This window comes from Pan paniscus, chromosome 6 (genome assembly GCF_029289425.2).
Source record: "Pan paniscus chromosome 6, NHGRI_mPanPan1-v2.0_pri, whole genome shotgun sequence".
NCBI lineage: Eukaryota > Metazoa > Chordata > Mammalia > Primates > Hominidae > Pan > Pan paniscus.
This window is the reverse complement of record NC_073255.2, coordinates 174,754,404-174,776,841: the sequence shown is the minus strand read 5'-3', so window position 1 is coordinate 174,776,841 and position 22,438 is coordinate 174,754,404. Positions and strand designations below refer to the sequence as shown.

Below are 22,438 nucleotides of genomic sequence, written 5' to 3'. Positions count from 1 at the left end.
GATATGTCAAATACTATCCTAACATTGAACAAAATAAGTTGTTTAAAAAAAAACACCAAAATAAAAACGGCAATAACTATTTTTAAGCTTATAAAAACAAATCAAGTTTGGCTTGACATAATTATCCCTGGACATAATTATCCCTGCTTCGGCAATTTAGGGAAGAGGATTTCAAGATTTCAAAAGATCCTGGGGGAAAATTAGGTAAGCTCCATGGCCAGAGAGACTCTAACATAAATACAGTTCGTGAAGGAGGAAGTTAGAAAAACATTTAAATTTAATCCAGTAAAAATGAACAATAAAAACAAAGATGGGAGGGGTGGATCATGATACCAGAGAGTGACTAGAGACATTTTGCTCAGAATTTAAAATAATGTATCCAGAAGCTAGAAAGATTGATGTTTACCTTAGGATAAATACAAAATGGCATGAATTAGAAATCAGTTTAAGGACTAACAAAGTCAAGTATGAGGTGCATGAAAACTAGAAAGAAGTGAATACCGTACTGGTTTTTGAAAAGGGAAAAGCTTGACATTAATACCTGGAAAACTGGTAGAGCTGGTTATTAAAGAGATCCTTTGTGAATAGGAAGAAAGCAGTGCTGACTAAGTGGGAACAGGGACTTGCTAAGAGGTCCTGAAGAGCAGGTAAATTCTGGCTTAGAGCCTCTGGAGAGGGGGATCTTTAAATGTGCTCTGTTTGCTCAGCCTTTTTATCAGCATATCTGAGGATGACATAGACCTTAACCCTTATCTAGACTTTCCAGGTGTTGCAGGCTTGGGATCCAGAAGGAACGTGAAGGAGGGGGGCTGGTTGAGTGAGATGAAGAAGGAGGGAGACATCTTCATGAAGATCCAAGGGCCCCAAAGCTGAGAGGGACTGCTGGTATGTCAGATGTCAGATCAGTATCCAAAATCACCTTGCTGTTTAGGAAAGCTGGATATGCAGACCAGTGAATGCAGAGAGAAAGCAAAGAGGTTTGTGTGTGCTGGGGGATGAGTGCGAGGATGGAAGGGAGTGGGAATTCATTTATTGATATATACATACAGAGCACTGCACCCACTTTGTGCCAGGTACTGTGTTCTGGGTGCTGTTGTAGCAGTGAATCAAGTAGACAAACGTTCGGCCCCCATGGAACTCATGTGTAGTGCAGGAGATCGGAAGCAAACATACATGTAATTTCTTAGGGGGTGATTCATGTTATGGAGAACAATAAACCACGATGGGGTAAGAGAATGCTGGTGGGGGGTGGGAGGCTCTGACTGGCTTACACAGGGTGGTGGGGAGTCCTGCCTGATGTTGTGGTATTTGAGTCTGGGGGCAGTGAAGGTGCAATCAGCCCAGATGGCTGGCAAAAGTGGTTCCCCAGGGTGTGTGCTGGAGCTGGGAGAGGCAAGTGTGCCTGTAGCAGAGATCCCTCAGGGAAGGGGAAGGAGGATGGTGCGGGAAGAAGCTCAAGGTGAGAGGGCAGAGAAAGGGGGCCTAGAAACCCTTTGTTCATCCTGATGAGATTCAGGATTTGAGTAGAGGAGGGACAAGATCTGGGAATACACACTCAGGATCCTTCTTGATGACAGCCTTCCAATGCTTTAAGGGAACAGTTCCAAAGTCAGAGCCATGGCCATCTAGTGAAAGGTACCAAGAGACAGCTTTTAGTTCAGTGTATGGCAGCTTTAGAATTCAAGTCGCCCAAGCAATGGTCTGTGCTGCTTCATGAGTTTAGTGTCCCTGGATTTGCGCTTAAAAACCACCAGGGTCCATTTCAACGTGAACATTCAGTGAGTCTTCCCCCTTGTTCTACAAGTGTTTCCTGACATTGGTCCTGACTTCGGTGGGGTCGCAGATGGTGAAGAGCAGAGCAGGTGCGTGGAGGTGCAGGGGATGCTAGGAGAGGAAGTGGAGGCTGGGTTCATGGAGACACAGGGGAGCAGTGTGAGTTCCTAGAAGAACTTCCTAGAAGTTCCCATGGTTCAGAAAAGTGAGGGGGCCTGCCACGGAGAGACTGAGCATTGAGCATGAAGAGGGCATGGGTCATGAGATCATGGAGGAAAGGCCTGGGGTAGGCTAGAGATCTTTCAGGAAGTAGCAAAGGATGAATGGAAGAATTGCCAAGGGCAGAGCTTAGAGCGGTGTGACCAAGGTGACGATCTGAGTCTTGTGAGGTGTGCCCCCGGGTGGGAAAAGGAAAGCTTTTGTTTCCTAGGGACCACAGGTACCTGAGAGAAAGATAGAGGACTGTCTGGCATAGAAATGGGGAGGGGAGGACAAGAGATGCCACAGGGGAGGGACCCCCAAAATGACAGGAAGAGTTGAGGCCTAGAGGTTGGATCCACAGAAGACGCATTCTGTCTGTATCCTGTGATGGCAAAGGTGGGATAAAGGGCCTCTGCCTGAGAGGCTGAAGTAGGAGAAAGCCTGAGATTCTTCCAGGTTTGGGTTGCCTGGGTGTGGGGAGCAACAACTGACTCAAGGAGAGAAAGCCTGACTCAGCCTGTGCTTTGACTGTGCAGGGGGAGGGCCCCCATGATGTTCTTTCCCCAATTTCAATTCAGAGACATACGTACTTTCCTCCAAACTGCCACTTAATTATATGCTGGCTTGATTGCAAGGACACTGAGCGAATTCATTTACATTGAGAAAATTGAGGACAAATGAAAAATTTTAATGTTCTCATCTCCCCCACCCCCCACCCCCCAGTTTATAATTTGGAGGAAGGAAGTAAATTTAATGCAGAATATAAACATTTAACAATTTAGGCTTCTTCCTAAAATAATAGATTGGCTTTTTAAGCCCACATTTCTTTCTGAGTGAAAGAAATAATTCTTGGGAGGCCAAGGTGGCTGGATCGCCTGAGGTCAGGAGTTCGAGACCAGCCTGGCCAACATAGTGAAACCCCGTCTCTGCTAACAATACAAAAAATTAGCTGGGTGTGGTGGCACGCACCTCTAATCTCAGCTACTCGGGAGGCTGAGGTAGGAGAATCACTTGAACCTGGGAGGTGGAGGTTGCAGTGAGCTGAGATCGTGCCATTGCACTCCAGCCTGGGCAACAAGAGTGAAACTCTGTCTCAAAAAAAAAAAAAAAAAGAAAGAAATAATTTAGTTTTAAGTTTAAAATAATTGGTAAATAAGATTATGTTTATTTGTTCATTTAAATGAAATAAAACACATGCTTCTGTAGTAGTTGTACTATGGCAAAACTGTTCAAAATATGCACAGTTAATTAATTGAATTTCCGATGGTTCCCCTGTGGATGTCTTTCCAGGTATATGCTTTAGAGCCAGAGGTAATTGATCCAATGTTGTCTTTTATTAGATACTTCCAGGCTAATATCCCACTGACCCTAACTGTTATATATTCCTGATTCTCTCTCTAAGCCTTGGAAAGGCTTTGGACAAAATCACTAATATTCTCTTTTGATGGAATTTCAGTTTTCACAATTACTTCTTTCTTTTATTTTCTCTCTCTCCCCACCCCCCTGTGTGTGTGTGCATGTGTGTATGTATAAACACACACATATGTATTTATTTTGCATTTACTTATAGTCACTGTATTTTAAGCTTGCATTCTTATGGAAAGTCTATGTTACGAACTTAGCACTTACTCCTCAGAGGCAGTGTTAGATAATGGAAAATTCATGAGCTATGTAACCAGACAGATGGTGGTTTAAATTCTAGCTCCAGCACATGCAAACCACATGTTCTTGGCAAGTTACTTAACCTCTCTGAGCCTTGGTTTACTGCCCTATAAAATGGGTCTAATTATTACTTATCTAATGGGTTGGTTATGATAATTCACTATATAATGAGAATTATATATTTTTTACTAGATGTTACAAGCACCTAGTAAAGTGCCTCCATTAGTGGAAGCTACTGCTGCTTCTGTTTTTGCTAGAGGAGTACAATGGAGACATGAAGCCATGAGCATTCTAAAAACTAGGGAATGGGAACATGGAAAGTAGACCTCTGAAAAACAAAGGGAAGGGAGTGAAAGTGAAAAGTTACTGAGGTAAATAAGTATTTTATCACTCAACTTTCTGTTGTACTGGTGAACCAGTAATTACATTACCTTACATTTTCTAAATATTGCACGTACTTTCCTCGCTGGATGGCAGAGGATGCAGTTTACTTCGGATAATTTAATTTGGTTATTATACTTTGATTCTCATCGTGCTTTCTTTTACCCTAGTTTGTAGAATGTTTGAGAAATCATTGATCGGGCTCCCTGTCTTCACAGAGTTGAATGTCTTTTCAACATATGGTCATGTCTTCTCTCCCAAAACGTTTTTGGGAATGGTGCTTGAGGTTTTGCTACATAACAAATCACCATACAACTTAGTGGCTTAAAACTACCATCATTTATTTAGCCTGCAATTCTGTGAACCAGCAATTTGGACTGGGCTCAGATGGACTTTTCTTCTGCTGGTCTCAGCTGGGTTCACCTATGAGTCTGTGGTCAGGTGCTGGTCAGCCAGCTCTGCTTCTAGGGAATGGGTGGCAATCAGCTGGGGTGATAGAGAAAGGGAATGGTGGGGAATATGGACCTTGGGGGTCACTCATTACCCAGAGACTAGTCCTGTCTAGTTCAGATGGCAGCTGAAGGTTCCAGGAGGGAGACTGGAAGTGCCAAAGACTCTTGGGGCCCAGTTTCAGAACTTGGACAGTTATACTTTACTTCATTGTGTTGGCCAAAGCAACTCGAAATGCCATTGCAGAATCAAAGAGCAGAGAAATAGACATCACCTCTTCATGGGAGGACCTGCCAAGCATTGAGGCCATTTTCACAATCCTCCTTAGGTGGGGACTCTACAGTCCTCATTAACAAGTCAATTCTGGTCTCTTGGAGTCAATAGGTTCCTTCTCAGACATGAGACAGACATACACACATACTGTAGTAACTTCTGCTTTAATGTTAGTCTCTTTAAAAATGACTTGGCATTTTGAAGACTGAAAAGAATTACTTAAGTTTTTACATCCCTTATGTTGCAGACAGATCTCAAGTGTTTGAAGTGTTGGCGCCAGAGGATTGATCCTGACTGCACTGGACCTTCCTTGGATTTAATCCTGACCAGATCCACTCACCTGTGTCTAAGCAGTGGTCAGGCAGAATGAGGAAGTGTTAGCTGGTGACCTCACTAGAGGCTCTTCAGGTGGCCCTGGATCAAGAGCAGCTTATTCATTGTCTTTGATGCAGAAAGTGAGACATGGGAGAAAGGGCCTGCCCTTAACTCACTGGATTTCTTAAAACATTTAAACATTGCATTGTACCAAATGCCAAGCAGATAAGTGAGTTCCTCAAATACAGCTTTTTAAAACTCTTATCACTCATCAGATATCTCAAGCTGTTTGGCTTGTTTGAAGCAGCCAAGGATTTCTTTTCTTTCTTTCTTTCTTTCTTTCTTTTTTTTTAAACAGGCAGGGTCTCCACTATGTTGCCCAGTCTGGTCTCAAACTCCTGAGCTCAAGCGATCCTCCTGCCCTGGCCTCCCAGAGTGTTGGGATTATAGGTGTGAACCACTGTGCCTGGCCAAAGGTTTATTTTCTGATCATTTTGAGGGAAAATAAATTCCAATATTTCTCCCAAGACAGTAGACTTAGGATCTCAGTGGTTTGTCTCCAAGTCACAAACTTAAGGGGTTCTTTTTTTACATGAATTTTACCTGAGTTCTAACTTGTGTTGGGCCATCAAGTTTGTTATGCATAGCCTTGGGCTTGTGTGCCTTGGGTAGTGTGAACTGTTCAAATTGACTTCTGGCCTGTAAACTCTACTGTCTTCCCACTGAGGACTGACCCCAGGGAATTGCATGAGTCAGGGAGCTGCCTGTTTCCCTTGGTGACCATGGAAATTAGGAACAGTGATGACCTGGATTTAGGGGAAAACTAGAAAGTGACTGATTCAGTTGAACAGCTCCTGGGACTTCAGTGGGCCAGGCCTAGGACGGAACACGCCAGACACAATGTTCCTGCCTTCTGGGAGGAGGTCCTAGATTGTAGCCATTATTCCCTTGGGATCAAACAGTCTTCCACCCTGTGTGATACAGCAAAAATTAGTAGGAATGCATCTGAAGTGTTTTTGCTTATTGATGAATTAATACCTTGGCAGAGGAAAGAGATAAATGTCATTGCATTTACCACTCTTCTTGTACAGCCAGTCTTCTTTCTTACAGGTGCGTTCTTTGAAGAAAACTTGTGAAGCCTGTAAATTGAGTGGAAGGAGTAGGAATTATTTGGGTTATTAATATGTTCTTCACTTTCTAAAAATGAAGAAAAAATATCCATCTTCTCAAGTTTAAGAGTTCTTTACTAGTTGAGGGGCTGGGCCTAGTTGTTGAGTTTGGAGTTACTGTATTTTTTTCTGATGCGAAGTAGTCTGGGCCCAGTGGAGATTCCAGGGTGAAGGAGGACTTGGGGTTGTATAATTAGGCACCCCTGTGGACAGTCAGGATGCTGTACAGACGGTGGGGAAAGGAATGAGGTTGTGATGTTAATGGATTTCTCAAGTGTTTATTTGGCTTCTGTTATGTCTAGGCATTGTAGATTCCTGTAGTCACATCCTTGAAGAGAGAGAAATAGGTTAAAAAAAATGCAGAAAGTAAGTGGTAAATGTGTTAAGAGAAGGAAATGTGTGAGTCTTTGAGTGCACTTTGGGTGCCTAGTGACATGATTTCCTGGGTGAGTGGAAAAAGGCTAGATTGTGGAAGTAGCAGTTTTCCAGGTGGAGAAGGCAGGGAAGTGGAATTCCAGGCTGCAGGAACCTGTGTTCAAGACGGGGAGGAGTGACGAGCGCTGTGTTCAGGGAACTCCACGTCATCATTACATCTGACTAGACCAGAGTGGGAACCGAGTGGAGTGGAGAGGCCGAAGAAGAAAAGACAAAACGTTTTATGAGTTTTAATGTACACTGGGGGGTGGGGGGCATTGGATTAAATCCACACACACTGCTTTTCTAAAAGGCCTCTGTTTGACAAAAGGAAATGCTGTTCAGCTCTAAAAGTAGCTCTTCACTACTGGGTTAATTGAATTTGCCTACTTTCCTGTAAGTGACAAATCCCTTTTTCTAGAAAAAGGTGAACAGATTCACCTAGCTCTGTGCGGAATGTTGTTTCACCTGTCTGAATGGTCTAACTCTTTTAGGTGGGGCCTTATGCTGTATGCTAGCAATCGCAAATCTTTGCCCAACTCAAAGAATTCAGAACCTGGATTGTGAAATTCAAGTTAAAGTAAAATAACTATCATTGTTAAATTGTGCTGTTTCAATATGGCTTACCTGGGCCGCTGGCTTCTCGAGAAATATTCGGCATGGCTGTCCGTGTGAAGGATTGCCAGGACCTGAAAGATGGAAGGTAGAGAGTGCAATGGCAGCTTGAAAGCAGCTCAGGTGGGCTTAGGAGCTTTTGTGAATAAGAGAGAGCTCAGATTTGATTTAGAGGAAATTGACTTCAAATTAATTCTGTTACTGGAAACTTGCACTGGGGAGGAAACCCGGGTATCACTGTCCACTGCTAACACTGCGAAACGATTTTCTTCTGGCAAGAGTGGTATTTGGAATTTAAACCAGACACTGACCTGAGATGCTCTCTAAAGTAAATTGACTAAACACTTATTTGAAAATGCTCTATAATGAAAATGTTCAATTAGATTGAGATTGTATTCTACTCCTTATAGCTTATTCGTCTCACTCGGTTTGTGCTTTTTAATTTTATTTCCACTTGTAAGTGGGAAACAACTGTTTATAAATAATTAGAAGGCCTTTGGGTCTTCTCTGATTCAAAGTCTTACATTCCTGAGGCAAACTGATGGTTCTGTCTTGCCACCAAATACCTGGTGCCTAGTAACACAAGTGGCAGCAAAATCTGAGACCTGAAATTAAGTGCCTTAGCTAGTGTTTTAAACATCAAAGTATGAGTGATTTCAAGTGATTGAAAGGTACCCAGTGAGAGAAATTTTACTTGCAGCAAGGAAGACTAGGACTTGAATGTGTCCAGTGACTGTCCCCATACATCCTGGGGTAAGTTATTTAACCCGTTTATGCCTTAGGTTGTAATTTTTTGAATTTTTGCATGAATGAAACATCAGACCTTGGCGATGACCTTGAGCAGTAGGATATAAATAACTCCCGCATGCTTAGTGTTCCAATAATGGAACACGAGGCGTATTAATCTTTCCGAGCTTCAGTTTCTGCCTTTATAAAAAGGAGAGGATGGTGCTCAGATCTGCCTCTTTGAGGTGGGTTTAGTTTTATTGGTAATATTTCAGTTCTTTTTCAAAAATTTGAGGCCAAGATTGCAGATTTACATTTGAAAAGTTGAGGTGGTGGATTTCAGGGGTACCTGTTAAATTATTTTCTGAGTTATGTTTGTTTCAGATTATTTTCCAATTAGAACAAAAATTTAATCACAAATTAGAAGTGAAAATGCCAAGTGCCCTCACACATATTTCTAGACTCCATGAGTATTTCTGAACCGGACGTGTAAGTTTGGCTTGTGGGGATTAAGGGGAGAGGAGTGAGGTGGCCGTGCTGAAGAACTAATCATAAGACTGCCATCTTCACCCTCCCCCATCCTGTGGTGCTTACCAAACCAGGATGCGACCAGCTTCAATCCACCAGGGCTTTGCTGCTTGCTCCTTAGAGAAACTGTCTGTGAACACGTGCTTTTTCTATACCTGTTGGATGGGTTCTTACTGTACTCGTTGAAGATGGAAATGGGCAAGGATTTCCGGGGGTTTCTAATGATGAAGTAGTAGTGTATCTGTAACCACTTATAAAAGGTCAGCCTGGTGAGAATTAGGGGTCAAGAGAGTGATTGGTTTATCATGGTCATTCATTATTTACTTTTAAATGTAGGTTAACGTGGTGGGAGAATGGTGTCTCTACCAGTGGCTCTGTCCAGGGAACTTTAGAGTTTTATGTTAAATAAGAACGCAGACTCTGGCAGTTATAGGGCCTGGTTTCTTGGGTCTGGGTTCTCAGTCACTGGGAGTCTTGAGTGACTAATTACACTTGTGCTTAGGCAACGTTTGTAGTCTTCTTTCTATTCCTTTGTAGGTTGGGCAGTTGTTCCGACTTCTGTGGGACTAAGAGATATCCCAGGATGTGGAACTTTACAACCAGAAAAGTCTGAGGCAACTGGGGCAGCTGGTCTTCCTACTTTCTAGCCTCCATGCCTTCCTCTTCTCCTCTTACCTCCTCTCTCATGGCCAGACAATACCATGAGCATTCCAAACTCTTTAGGCTGCTGTTACAGATAAACTTTACATGTGGTGGACCTGGGGAGTTTGGCAACACAAAGTTATTCATTTTAAAAAATAGGAGTGCTCCTAGGGTAGTTTGGACGCAAGCATGAGCTGCCTTTATAGAGCTTAAACGTGTGCTGCCTGCAGTGCTCCTGATGATTTCTTTGTGGTTCTTTCCTTTTTACTGAAAGTTTTCTGAAAATAGAAAGCCGTGGCCATTATAGTTAGAACAGGGAGCAAACAGGAACCTCTGAGAGGATCCCTAGCCCCCTGCCCCCTGCCTGGGTCCACCCCTACTTCTGGGTAGCTATCTGCTGTCACCACCTGCAAGAGCAAGAGTATTTGTAAGCTGTGGATTATGTCCCTAGGATTACTAGTCTTTCTTTTTCAGGAAAAATAATACACAATTCAAGCCAAATGTAAACAAGCACTAAGATCCTACACTTTTGTTCCCGGTGATCATTAAATGCTGTGGGTCATTTCACAATTTCAGTTGTCATTTTAGTTATCCCTCATGCGTAGACAGGACAGGTACAACCTGTATCTCAAGGTCAAAGGGCAGGACTCTACTTATGTTTGTGGAACTTCAGAATACCAGACAGAAACCCATGCAGAGAGGTGGCCTCTCAAGATTTTGATCTTGTCTCCTCCGTGAAGAATGACATGAAGAATTTCTCTTTCCCTGTGATTCATCAGGAGAGTGCTGTTTATTCTTCCAGGTTTACAGCTCACACACCCCTGCTGCTTTTTCCTCCTGGAGAGGTTACAGGACCTTGTGATCTTACTGGGCTGTGTGAAAAACCCATGATGATGCCTTTCCCTTCTGCAGATCTTTGTTTGACCGTCTGTTTTAAGTGCCCCTTTTTCTCTTGGTTATCTAGCTGCCAGCTGTTTACAAACTAGTTTGCATCAAGCGGTTGCCTAGAAACCATCATGAAAACAGGATTAGGCAAAGCATTTTTTCTATATTACAGCTGCTTTCTGATGAAGGGTTGGCATTAGAAAGAGCTCAGTGTCTACCCCTTCCCAGCCTTAAAACACAATGCAAGTGAAACAAGGACTTTCCAACAGAGATGAAATGATTTCTCTATAGTCACATTCTGAGACGGTCATCACCCACCCAACTCTCCCCTCCTCTGCAAACCCACATACCTTTCCCTTTCAGGAGAGTCGTATGTTGGGGATGGTTGGCGCTTTTTAAAGAACATTTAACATACACCAACAGCGGGTCTCAGATACTGTTATTTATCCATCTATTCCTCAGGCCTCAGCTAGACTGGAGTGGGTGCAGAGAAGTTAGAAGGCTCTGGCAGTAATTTGGTCATAAAGAAGGAATGTGTTATGTGGAGTAGCAGTTAATCAACTAAGCGGTAAGCAGGTTTTCAGTGAAACACCACCGGCAGCTAATCCCACTTAACATAAACTACAGTGACTTAGAGGGAACAAACTCTCTAACCCTGAGCTCTCTTGTTTCCCAGGAAATAAATCAGGATGAAGTCAAGAGACATCAAGGAGTTTACATTAAAAGGTCTTACTAAGTGATTGAAATATTCTTAAACTGGCTGGGCACAGCGGCTCATGCCTTTCATCCCAATACTTTGGGAGGCCGAGGCAGGCAGATCACTTGAGGTCAGGAGTTCGAGACCAGCCTGGCCAACATGGTGAAACCCTGTCTCTACGAAAAATACAAAAATTATCCAGGCGTGGTGGCAGGCGCCTGTAATCCCAGCTACGTTAGAGGCTGAGGCAGGAGAATCGCTGGAACCCGGGAGGTGGAGGTTGTAGTGAGCCAAGATCACGCCACTGCACTCCAGCCTAATTGACAAGAGTGAGAGAGTGAGACCCCATCTAAAAAAAAAACAATTATTCTTAAACTCCTCTGGAATAGGATAGATAGGTAAATAAGTGATTATATCTGGATTTGGGGTCAAAGGAGAAAGAGGAATCAGGAAAAACTTAGTGTTAGTAAGTCAGCAAATACTTACTGAGCACTTCCTTCTAGGTGTGGTAGAGTTGGGGTGGGGTAGGTAGGGTGGCTGTCAAACACTGAGCAAGACAGACAGTCCCTGTATATTCTAGTGCAAAGGCGGGAAAGCAGGGGCCAGATAATAAAAACTGGAACAGATAAATCTGTAAGCTAATTTCACATACCGGCAAATGCAGTGAAGACGACAAAATGGGACCTGTGGCTACCGTAGGGCTCATGGACACTGTTTTTCTAAGGTGACATTTGAGTTGCAAGGCTGAGAGCCTGAGGGCTGGGCGGGGATATCCTCTCAGCCATGGGGAAGTTGGGAAGGAGGCTGAGTATGTGGAAGAGATAGTTAATAGAAATCAAACACAATGAGAATCTTCAAAGTCAGATGATAAATCAGGTCCATACTAGGAAGATCTTTTCCAAGTTTCCCAGAAAAGTAAATCAAACCTCACCAGGCCTCTAGATGATTTTAATTACCTTTTTGTAGGGCTGCTGAACAGCGTATTAGTCATATACTTGACAATAAGGACTTGCAGATTTTTCTCAGAGATATTAATGGATGGGAGTAAATTTGCATTTGAAATTTTACTTTTAAATTATGAAAATAACATATTACCAAAGTTAGAGAAGTAAGAAAAGAAAAGCTCTTATGTTCCCACTATCCTACCAACCCTATTATCTATTTTGTATATTTCTTGAAGACTAGGTCTCACTCTGTCACCCAGGTTATAGTGCAGTGGTGTGATCCTGACTCACTAGAGCCTCCACCTCCTGGGCTTAAGCGATCCTCCCACCTCAGCCTCCTGAGTAGCTGGGACTGCAGCTCTGCACCACCACGCCCAGCTAATTAAAACATTTTTTTTGGTAGAGACAGAGTCTCCCTATGTTGCCCAGACTGGTCTCGAACTCCTGGGTTCAAGCAGTCCTTCTGCCTCACCTCCCAAAGTGCAGGGGTTACAGGCATGAGCCACCATGTCTGGCCTGTTTTGTGTGTTTCTTACAGTCTTTTTCATGTATATGATTTTAGATAGTTAATACATTGCCCTTTGAATGCATGACAGACATTTCCCCAATAATTCCTTAAGCTTATATACCATACTTATACATTTCAATAAGTACAATCAATTCTTGTTATTTGCAGTGGTTATGGTCTCTTAAGTCACTGTGAACACTGAACTAGCAAATACTAAACCTTTGCTGCTAAGGGAAATAGAGGATTAGGTTCTCGCGGGTGTCTGATTACATTTTTATCACTAATCAGTATATAACCTTGTTTTATGTGTGCTTCTGTTTAAAGACACCATACTTAATGTATTAATATATTGTTGGTTTATTAACATTGAGCTACAGCCAAGAGTGCTATCACCCATACCTGAACAAAGCTTATCGAACACATGGATTTTTTTCTGTGAGGCATATCACAGCTGTCTTGTACTTAGGACACTAGATAGCACTTCAGCACTGTGCTTGGGAGGTGTTTTAGACAGCAACGTCACCAACAAAAAGCACAAAGATATGAAAAACATGGCACTAAATAGACCATGAAAAGGAACCTGCGTAATAGCCTGAGAGCTACAGCAAGAAGGCAGAGTGTGCCCTTTTTCAGCCTTAGCTGGGCACGTGCATGTCAGTGACTCAAATTTTTTGCCACTCTATGCGGATTCTCAAATGACCATGAAAGTGCCACAAGTATTGATTTTTGAGGTTACAAATACATTTTATCAATTAGACACAATTCAGAAATATGGAATCTGTGAATAGTGAGGATCAGTGTATTATTCTTCAGACTGTACCATGGCTGTACCATGAAACTAGGGATCTTGAAACTAGGGAAAGCCTCCCCAGGCCTTTGAATTACTGGAGTGGAGAAATGAAAAGGTTCCCTTTCTCCTGTAATATTGCAATTAAATGAGAATATGTGAGTCCTTTATAAAGTGTGTTTTGAGATCTAGCTTACACCTTACAACGACACAGTTTCTGATATGTCCTTTTGTTTGTTTGTTTGTTTTACTCTGAAACTAAATCATAAATGGCTCACCTTCGGATGCATACACAGACACTGCTACTCTGGTGTTTGTGGAGCCTTCATAATACCTCCTCACTCCCCACCCCAAACAAACCAAATCCTGAAAAAAGCACTACTACGGAGTAGCTCAGAAGCATGGGGTAGAGGAGAAACAGCCCTTTGTGTCTCAGTAGGGAACAGTGGTGATAATATCACCTTACATTTATGAGGGGCGTTAGCATTTGTGAGCTTCTTTGATGTGGTCCAGTTTCCCCAGAAAAAGACAAGTGTGGATTGATGGTAATCATACCTGACCTTACCTGAAATGACTATCAGACGTTTTGCCCTCTGGAGAAATCCAGGGTGTGAGTCTTGATCCTTTCTTTGACCAGTGCCTGTTTGGTGAGAATAGCTATCCCATTGGAAAATACAGTACTCCTCATATGACCCACAAATCCATGACAAAACCACCCACATTTTCACCATCAAAGATCAAGAAGCATATGGTGTATTGGAAAGAGTGTGGCTTTTGCAGTCAGAGGAACTGATTTTGATTTCCTAGTTCTACCCCTTCCTCAGCTGTGCAACTTTGGGTAAGTTTTAAAGCCTCTCTGAGCTTGCATTTTCTCATTGGTCTAATGGGGATAATTATGACCCCACTCATATGTCTGTTGTGAAGATTAAATAAAATAATATACTTAGCCACTTCCCTTATTATACTTCTGACAGTACCTCTGTTGACAAGGAGCTTATCAATAGATCCTTACAGAAAATCAGTGAGTCATCTTGACAGTGACCTTTGTTTCCCAGCAACTCGGCCTGGAGTTGATCACTCTCAATAACACCATTATCAAATAACCAGTGTGGATTGGGTTTTGCATCCATGAGTGTCTAAGCAAATGTCACTATTTAATTTTATTCTTCCAAAACATGTTATTTTTCCCTGGTGTGAGAAACACAAATGTTCCAAAGTAAACATTCATGAAATATCCCTCAGATTTTTTTTCTAATCTTGATTGGGGTGTTGACAAGCTTTACGTCTGTGTTAGCTGTTGAATAAAGTCATAGAAGAGGCTTGGTGAATATAACAGACCCAGGTCAAAGGGCTGTGGGAAGAGGCTAGTGCAACACTGGTGTCCATTTAATCCATGGGAAAAGCGAAATATAAGGAAGTAACTTGCACAGAAGGATCTTGAAACTAGGGAAATCCTCCCCAAGCCTTTGAATTACTGGAGAAACAAAACCTAGATTCCCTCTCTCCTGATAATTTTGCAATTAAATGAGAATATGTGAGTCCCTTATAAAGTGTGTTTTGAGATCTGGCTTACACCTTACAACGACACAGTTTCTGACATGTTCTTTTTTAAACATCTGTGGGAAGTTAGCAAGTGAATCCCAACTGCTGGATTGCCCATCACGGGTCAGTATCAGCCTCACTGTGGCAGAGATAATGGGGTCAGCAGTTTGAATGCCAAACTCCAGGTCCAAGTGGCTATTTCCTTTTGCACTTTGATAGCTGGCATTTGCCTAAGAGAAAATGATATTTCTTTGGGCTGACTTGGCCTTTGAGATTGCCGTGAGACCAGTGATCTCTGTACCCTGATGTGAGGTATAGACTTATTTCTCAACTAGGAAGAGGGACAACTTCATGTAAACATGTTTGGAACTTTGTTCCATTCTTGTGTGAATGTCCTTTATATTTCTGATGACTCCTATGGTGTAAGTTGGTAACAGACAGCCATCCTTAAGCCTGGGATGGTCACAAAACTGATGATCCTGCTGGTTTTCATCATCATCACTGAAACTCATTTGAATGGCCAGTTGTTCATTATGTTGTGCAGGTCACAGAACAAGGACAACAAAATGCATCTGATATACCTTCTTGGAGCTTGCAGTCTATAACAGATAACTGGATAGGAATGGTCCATTCGTTTTCATGAGGCTATTCTTCAGTTACGTACTAATACTCATGCTGTGGATTCAGTAGGAAAATTGAAACTAGAGAAGTCTTATGGTGAGCCCAGCACGCTTTTGAATAGCCAAGATGATCCTCTTAAATGCTAATATTTACCTTGGCCAAGGTAAATCAATATCCTGTTTCCTTCTGTTAACTTGCAGTGGCTTTCTGCAAGTAAGTAAACAGTCTAATAGTGAGAAATTTAGTAGGGACATGGAACTAAGACACCAAAATTCCAATACATTTGTTTTATTCCAACTTTATAGAGTTGGAGAGTTGGAGGAGATGGAGAAGCTATGGGTAAGTTTTGGTTCCTACCATAATGTCCCCCTGGCTACTAGCAAGATGAAGCTTAGGCACTAGTTGAGAAAAACAGTTTAATCGTGAATTGAGTTTCAGCATGATGTAATACCAGCTTCAATAATGAACTAGTGAGCATGTTTTAGGTAGTCCTAGTAGGCTTTGAGCTGCAAGACAGCATCTATGCATCTCCAGAATTTAGCACAATTGACTGACACATTATGAATTTCGAATATATCTTAGCTGAATTGAAGCCAAGGTGGTAGACACAAGAGCAAAGAGGCCTGGAGACAGGGAATCATGGGAAAGCACTGTCTTGTGAGGTCCTCGATATTAGATCCAGGTGAGGAATTGTTGAGGTCAGGTATGGAAGTACCTTGTTCATCCAGGGAGCCAGAAACAGAGCAGGAGGACTTGGCGGGGTAGCTGCAGAGTGGCAGGGCCCGAGGCTTCAGGCTAGTGAGGGAGCCAACTCAAATGAAGGTCGGGCCGGAGGAGGCCTGGCACAGTTATAAACCTCCTGTAAAGACAGGGCAGGGGAAGGAAGTGGATGTGGAGGTGGATATTCTAGACGTGACACCAGCCAAGCCAGGCTGTGACTGGTCTTCAGTTAAGAAATGTGTCTTATATAAATGTGTCTACTTTGAGCATTTCAAAAATTCTTCTTCCTCCCTCCCCTCAGTTTTCCTGTAAAAGTTTCTTTAAAAAACTCAACTTGGTCTTGGCTAGACCATCAGGAATAAAGAGATTTACCTAAACTTAGGCCAGGGCAGAACAACTAACCTGTGATCTGGGAGCCAAGGTATGAAGTCACAGGCGCCATCTTAGTCTGACTTCCTTTTCTAAAGGAGTGAGCCGAGGGGGGCAAATGGCGGGATCAAGACACAGGTGTGGAGAGGCTCAGGGGAGCCCCGGAGGGCACAGGCCAGGACCACACCCCCAGTTTGAGGCTGACTGAAAGTGTCACAGGTTCTCCAGCTCTCCTGTTTCTCTTCAGGATTCATTTTTCCTCCTCAAGAATGTCTTCAGATAGTAGACCCAGAGAAGCGAGGGTGTAGGTGAGGGAGTGGACAGAGATGTAGCCAGTCAGTGGGTCTATTAGTTTTCTCTTGCTACGGGTGTTGAGTGGGTGTGGCTGCCATAACAAAATACCACAGCTGGGTGCAGAAATGTATGTCTCATGATTCTGGAGGCTGGGAAGTCTGAGATCAGGGTGCCAGCATGGTTGGTTTCTGGTGAGGGCTCTCTTCCTGGCTTGTAAACAGCCACCTTCTTGCTGTGTCCTTAGTGGGTAGAGTGGAGGGAAGAGAGAGAGCGAGAGAGAGAGAGAGCGCTAGGGCTTCAACATTTGGATTTTGGTGGGACTCAGTTCAATCTATGGATTGAACTATATATATATATATAACTATATATAAAAATGTATGGACAGCCTTATAGCTTATATATATAGCTTATATATATAGCACTACACCTAACAAATTACCACAAACATAGTGGCTTAAAACAACCACATTTATTATCTCACATTTTCCATGGGTCAGGAGTCTGGGCATGGCTTAGCTGGGTCCTGTCCTCAGTGGCTCACCAACCTGCAGTTAGGTGTCAGCTGGAGCTGCAGTCTCATTTGAGGCTCAGGGTCCTCTTTCAGGATCATATGGTTGTAGACAGAATTCAGGGTTTTTTTTTTTTTTTTTTTTTTCTGCATTTGTACATCTTCTAGTGGTTTGCCTCTTCCAGGCCAGCAGGAGGAAAATTTTTCTCATTTCTAGACCTTCTTTTAAAGGGATCACCTTATTAGATCAGACCCACTCAGGATAATCTCCGTTTTGATGAACTCAGAGTCAACTGAATTGAGACCTTCAAGACACCTACAAAATTGCCTTCACCGTTGTAACCCAGCACTCACAGGACTGCCATCTGTCATAATCACATGTTGCACAGGCCACACTCAAGGGAAGGGGGTTATACCGAGCATGTTACAGCAGGGAGCAGGAGTCTTGGGAGTCATCTTAGAATTTCAGCCTATTACAGTGGGCAGGAGGGAGTGTGTGGCCAGTGCCTGTTTATTCTTTCCATAAAAGCAGAGGGATTTAACAGACTATAATTTGGGGGAGGGTGCATTTGGAGAGCAGGATCAAAAATATTATTTTAAGTATTTGTGGCTGGTGGCTCAAGTCATGAGAGAACAGAAACGGCCACTAAATACAATCTAAAGATAAAAGCTTAATTGTAGCGGCTCAAGGCGGAAATTTGGATTTATGAAAGAAAAAGTGTTTCGATAGGGCAATTTGTTAGGAGTCATTTCAGAGCCCACCCTCATGAGGAGGCGGGTGAATAAAGAGGAGCTCCTTTCCAGCATTTGAGGTTCTGTATTAATACAAAACCTGCGTGTTCACCTGTAGGTAACCATGCTTGTTGGTGAAAGGCCCAGTTCTTCTTAGTCCAGATTGCTGTCTACATGGAGGGCAAAATTAGAGAGCAGATTTCTGCCTATGTAACATTTAAAGTGTCAGAGGAAAAAGGATCTGTGATTTGGGGTATTATTGCCCTGCAGAAAAGTCTGTCTTTTAGGCCTGTGCCTACCAATGGGTTAGTTTGTTTATTTGTTAACATGCATAAAATATAGAATATCTATCTTTTGGGCAGAAAATATTGTCTCTAGTCAGTTGTCCTCCCTGGTTTTTGTTCCCTGAGGACTATTTAAACCAGGTCTCACTTAATTCAGTTAAACAGAGTCTGTTTTGAAAAAGCAAATGCTTTTTTCCTCCCATTGTAAATTAGAGGTCTTCATTGTCAGAAATATAGATAAGAAGAATTAAAAAACCGTATTAACACTACACAGGAGTGCATCAACATTTTGCTATAAGGCTGTCCATACATTTTTATATTCTAGCACTTATAGATAATTTCTACTTTCAATTAAAAGTTATAAATTTGGCTGGGCACGGTGGCTCACGCCTGTAATCCCAGCACTTTGGGAAGCCAAGGCGGGCAGATTACCTGAGGTCAGAAGCTGGAGACCAGCCTGGCCAACATGGTGAAACCCCAATCTCTACTAAAAATACAAAAATTAGCCGGGCGTGGTGGCACATGCCCGTAAGCCCAGCTACTTGGGAGGCTGAGGCAGGAGAATCACTTGAGCCCGAGAGACAGAGGTTGCAGTGAGTCGAGATCATGCCACTGCACTCCAGCCTGGTCTACAGAGCAAGACTCTGTCTCAAAAAAAATAAAAAATAAAAATAAAAAAATAAAAGTTATAAATTCTAAAACTATAAATTTGATTATTCATTTATGAAATAGATAAAAATACATTGATATATAAAGTATGTAACAAAATATATAAATATATAAAGACAATTATAAATTAGGGAATTCAGTTTTCACAATATATTTTTCATTTAGATATATGACGTGGACATTTCTGTATATTAACAGATAGTTTTCTACAGTGGCAGTTTGTTTTCATAGCCACTTAGATATACCTTAATTTAAATACTCTTATGTGGGCTATTTTAAATTTCACAGATTGATGGATCACAATTCAGGGATATCTACCTTTGATCAGTAAGCTGTTCTTTCTGATTGTGATCTTGTTGCCTTCACTCAAATGGTCTAATGTTCATTGATTCAGTGCTTGCTGCTTGCAAAGGCAAAACTTGTGCTTTAGGTTTACTTTTTCCGTGGTCGGTTCCCAAGGCTACATGCAGAGTTTTTAAATACCTCTTTTGTGAGCTAGAAGACCTAATAAACAAACCACTTTGTTGAGACTGGGAATATTATCATTGGCACAATTTCTTAATTTTACTGTGCATTTGCAGACATCATGAGGCAGAGAGGTGGTCCAGCTGCACCTTCGTTCCACACACGGACTCTGTGTACAGCTTTGTGAATTGCTATTTTTCTTTCCCTTTCCCTTCTAAATGGGCTCCCGGTGGCAAAAATCTGTTTAAACAAAGGTAAGCAAAAGATCAGTTTAAAGCCCAAACTTCAAAAGTTAAGGGGTTTAACCTATTAGACACCCAGACTTTGCAAATGTGAAGAGTATTCAGATCAATGGGGAAAGGGCACTTGGATATTGGTGGGTCTTTAGACAGTGAAGAGAATACAATTTCATGCCAGAGACAGTCATGAAGAGAAGTTTTTGACACAGTGCTGCATTTTGCATGAATGCTGAAAACAGACCCATGGAAAGAACCTAAATCAATGTTATGGATCCCTCTTAGTTGAATCTACATTTTGAAAGCTCCTTTTTTGGCTTTTGGAAATATATGGCGGCATTTTTGGTTGTTGTCATAATGGGAAAGGGGTATGTTACCAGCACTGAGTGCCCAGGGGCCCTGGAATGTACAGGAAAATCCTCATTAATGAAGAATCATCTCATCGACAATATCAACATGGCCTGGTTGAACATCTCTAACCACTTCAGAAATTGTTAGTTTCTTCTGAGGAATAGGGCAGAAAACATGAAACTATGGCCCTGAATTTTTTTCTAGGCTTCCTAGAAATGGTCTAGTGCCATTTCCCTCCCGCATTTCTCATGGAGGTTCTGCATAACTGAGGCTAGAAGATATTGGTAGATGAAAGGAGGTTTGGTTGAGGAGAAAGTAGTACAGTAGTTTTAAGTCTGATAACTGCTCTCCATCTATGCTTGGCCTCCACAAGTTGAGTCATTTTTTTCTGATAAAGCCTGTCTGGTTGTTTGTCTCAGAGACCAGCTGTTGAAAGGGCAGAAATCACCCAGTACTGCCCAGCTGTTAGCTCAGCCATCCTCAAGGGAAGCCATTCTTTGCCAATAGAATCTCAGAAAAGGCCAGAGAGGGGGAGTTGCAGGGAACATTGATTCAGGCTTAAGATTTATTTTCAGGCTGTTTTACTCTTTTAGGTGTGAGTGGAAGCAGAAGCTACCTACGTCATAGTTGGTCTCAGAATACCAGAGCCGCAGGGGGCCTGGGAGACTGCCTGGTCCCACCTCTTATTTTATTTCCTAAGAAAAGAGACCCAGAGGGGTTCAGTGACTTGTCCAAGGTCACAGAACCAAGTAGTGACAGGGCTAGGTCTAAAACCCAAGCGTTTTGATTCCAAACAAGGCATTCTTTCTGCTATGCCAGCAACTACCCCTTTGACTTCTTACTTCTTAATGAAACTGTGCTGACTTTCTTTCTAGAATATCTCCCCCACCCCCGAGGCATTGCATCATTATTGCATTCAAACCTTGTGTACTTTCTGACACCATTGGCTTTATAGGTAACAGAAAATAATCTTTTGTGACTAGAAGGCAAATGTGTCCTATTCATGATCCAATAAGCAACTATCCACCATTGCTCAATCATGAACAAATATTCAGAAGCATTGCTCTACCTCGTCTTTTGGGAGAAAAATACTCAAACTGTTTGGGAATAACTTTTAACATATGGTGGTTGCATGTGTTTTCCAGCAGGACTGCAGAATATCTCTGTTTGCTTGTTCTCATAATAACCTGCTGAGATCACTAGATTCTATTTATGGTCTTTCTTAGAAAGAGAATATTATGGCCTCGTGTTTTATTTTGTTTTGTTTTGTTTTTCCTTCTTAGAATTTCTTCAACTCTACCAAGTTGAAGCATTGAAGCTCCATTGTTTTCAATAAAGAATCTGAAGCTAAGGTACACTGAACCACTACCACTATCCCAAAAGAAGCAGAGTTTGATGTTTCCCTATTCATTTAGAATGGTTCCTTTCTGTTCCAAAAGGGATGACAGGACTGTGGCTCAATGACAGGGGAGATCCGCCTGAGGGCAGAAGGATTTAGAGGGATACTTTTAGGAGAACCTGGACCCCACTTCCAGAGAAAGATTTGAGAACCTGAAAATATTTGTCTGGTTTTCAGCAGTGCCACCAAAGTAGGAACTTGATAGTGCAGTTCAGCTTTAAACAGTTCCTTCATAAAAGTTTGAATGAGAGGTTTGCCTAAAAATTATAATTGCTGGTTAAGATGAAAGGACACTAAAGAAGCTTATGGATGTGAGCACAGTGTGGCTGGTGAACTGTGGAGAAATTGCAGGGAATGAGAGAGATGCTTTGAGACTGGAGATATGGGCCTAGTTTTCAAAAAGGGGAAAGGAAGATCAATCAATCAATTATGAATTGATGAACTGAAAATGAGCCCCCTGGTAAGCAAATGGGCAAACTAGAATCGACCGAGTTCACTAAAGAAAAATGATGTTTTATGACCTTCATCATTTTTTATGGTATTAAGAGACTGATAAGTCAGAGAAATACTTAATAATTTTGTCCCAGTTTTAGCGAGGCATGTAATACAAACAACAATAAAACAGCTAACATTTATTAAGCTCTTATTATGCCAAAGTAATTCTTCTAAATGAATAGAGAAACATCAAACTCTGCTTCTTTAGGGTAGTGGTGTAGTGTACCTTAACTTCAGGTTCTTCATTTAAAATACTGGAGCTTGCCTTTCTGATCTCTCTTGTTTCTAGAAATGTGATTGGAATGAATAACCTGGCTGGGGCTAGCAATGTGGGATAACAGAAAGCCAACCGGGGCCCTTTACTCCCCATTGCCCCAAGATAGTCTGTCCTGAGCAGGCCTCAAAGCTCTTGGATTCTGGTAGCACTTAGAGATAGAAGAGGGTTCATTGCCTCAGCTGGTTGAGGTTCATGAGAGGAAGGAACATGCAGGAGCAGACAGCCAATGGCTGCTGCGCTCCCAATAACTGCGGTTGCTAACTGGCTGGCCACGATGGAGATAAGAATTCTGTGGATGTCTGGGAAGTCACTTTCGTGTTCATAGCCTGCACATGGTTTTCTTAGCCAGTTTTCATTTACCATAGCACCATCTTGTATCTGGATTAGACTTGTATCGATGAATTCATTTTTATCTTCACTACAGTTTTGAAAGGCAGATTGGATTTCTCATTTTCTAGTGGTGTGGAGAGAACGAGTGATTTGACCCAAGGTTGCTGCTAGGATCT

At 42.2% G+C, this 22,438-nt stretch overlaps 1 protein-coding gene and 1 long non-coding RNA gene across 3 annotated transcripts in view; one reads left to right on the top strand and one right to left on the bottom strand.

Annotated features, from left to right (window-relative positions):
* CREB3L2 (cAMP responsive element binding protein 3 like 2) overlaps window positions 1-22,438 on the top strand; it is a 128,555-nt gene that overhangs the window by 40,080 nt on the left and 66,037 nt on the right. The gene's annotated exons all lie outside the window — the stretch shown is intronic.
* Window positions 4,996-19,426, bottom strand: LOC130541678 (uncharacterized). The gene is made up of 3 exons (XR_010112807.1): window positions 8,574-19,426; window positions 7,266-7,327; window positions 4,996-6,194 (listed from the first exon to the last, which is right to left on the bottom strand). It is a non-coding gene; the product is annotated as an uncharacterized LOC130541678 (long non-coding RNA).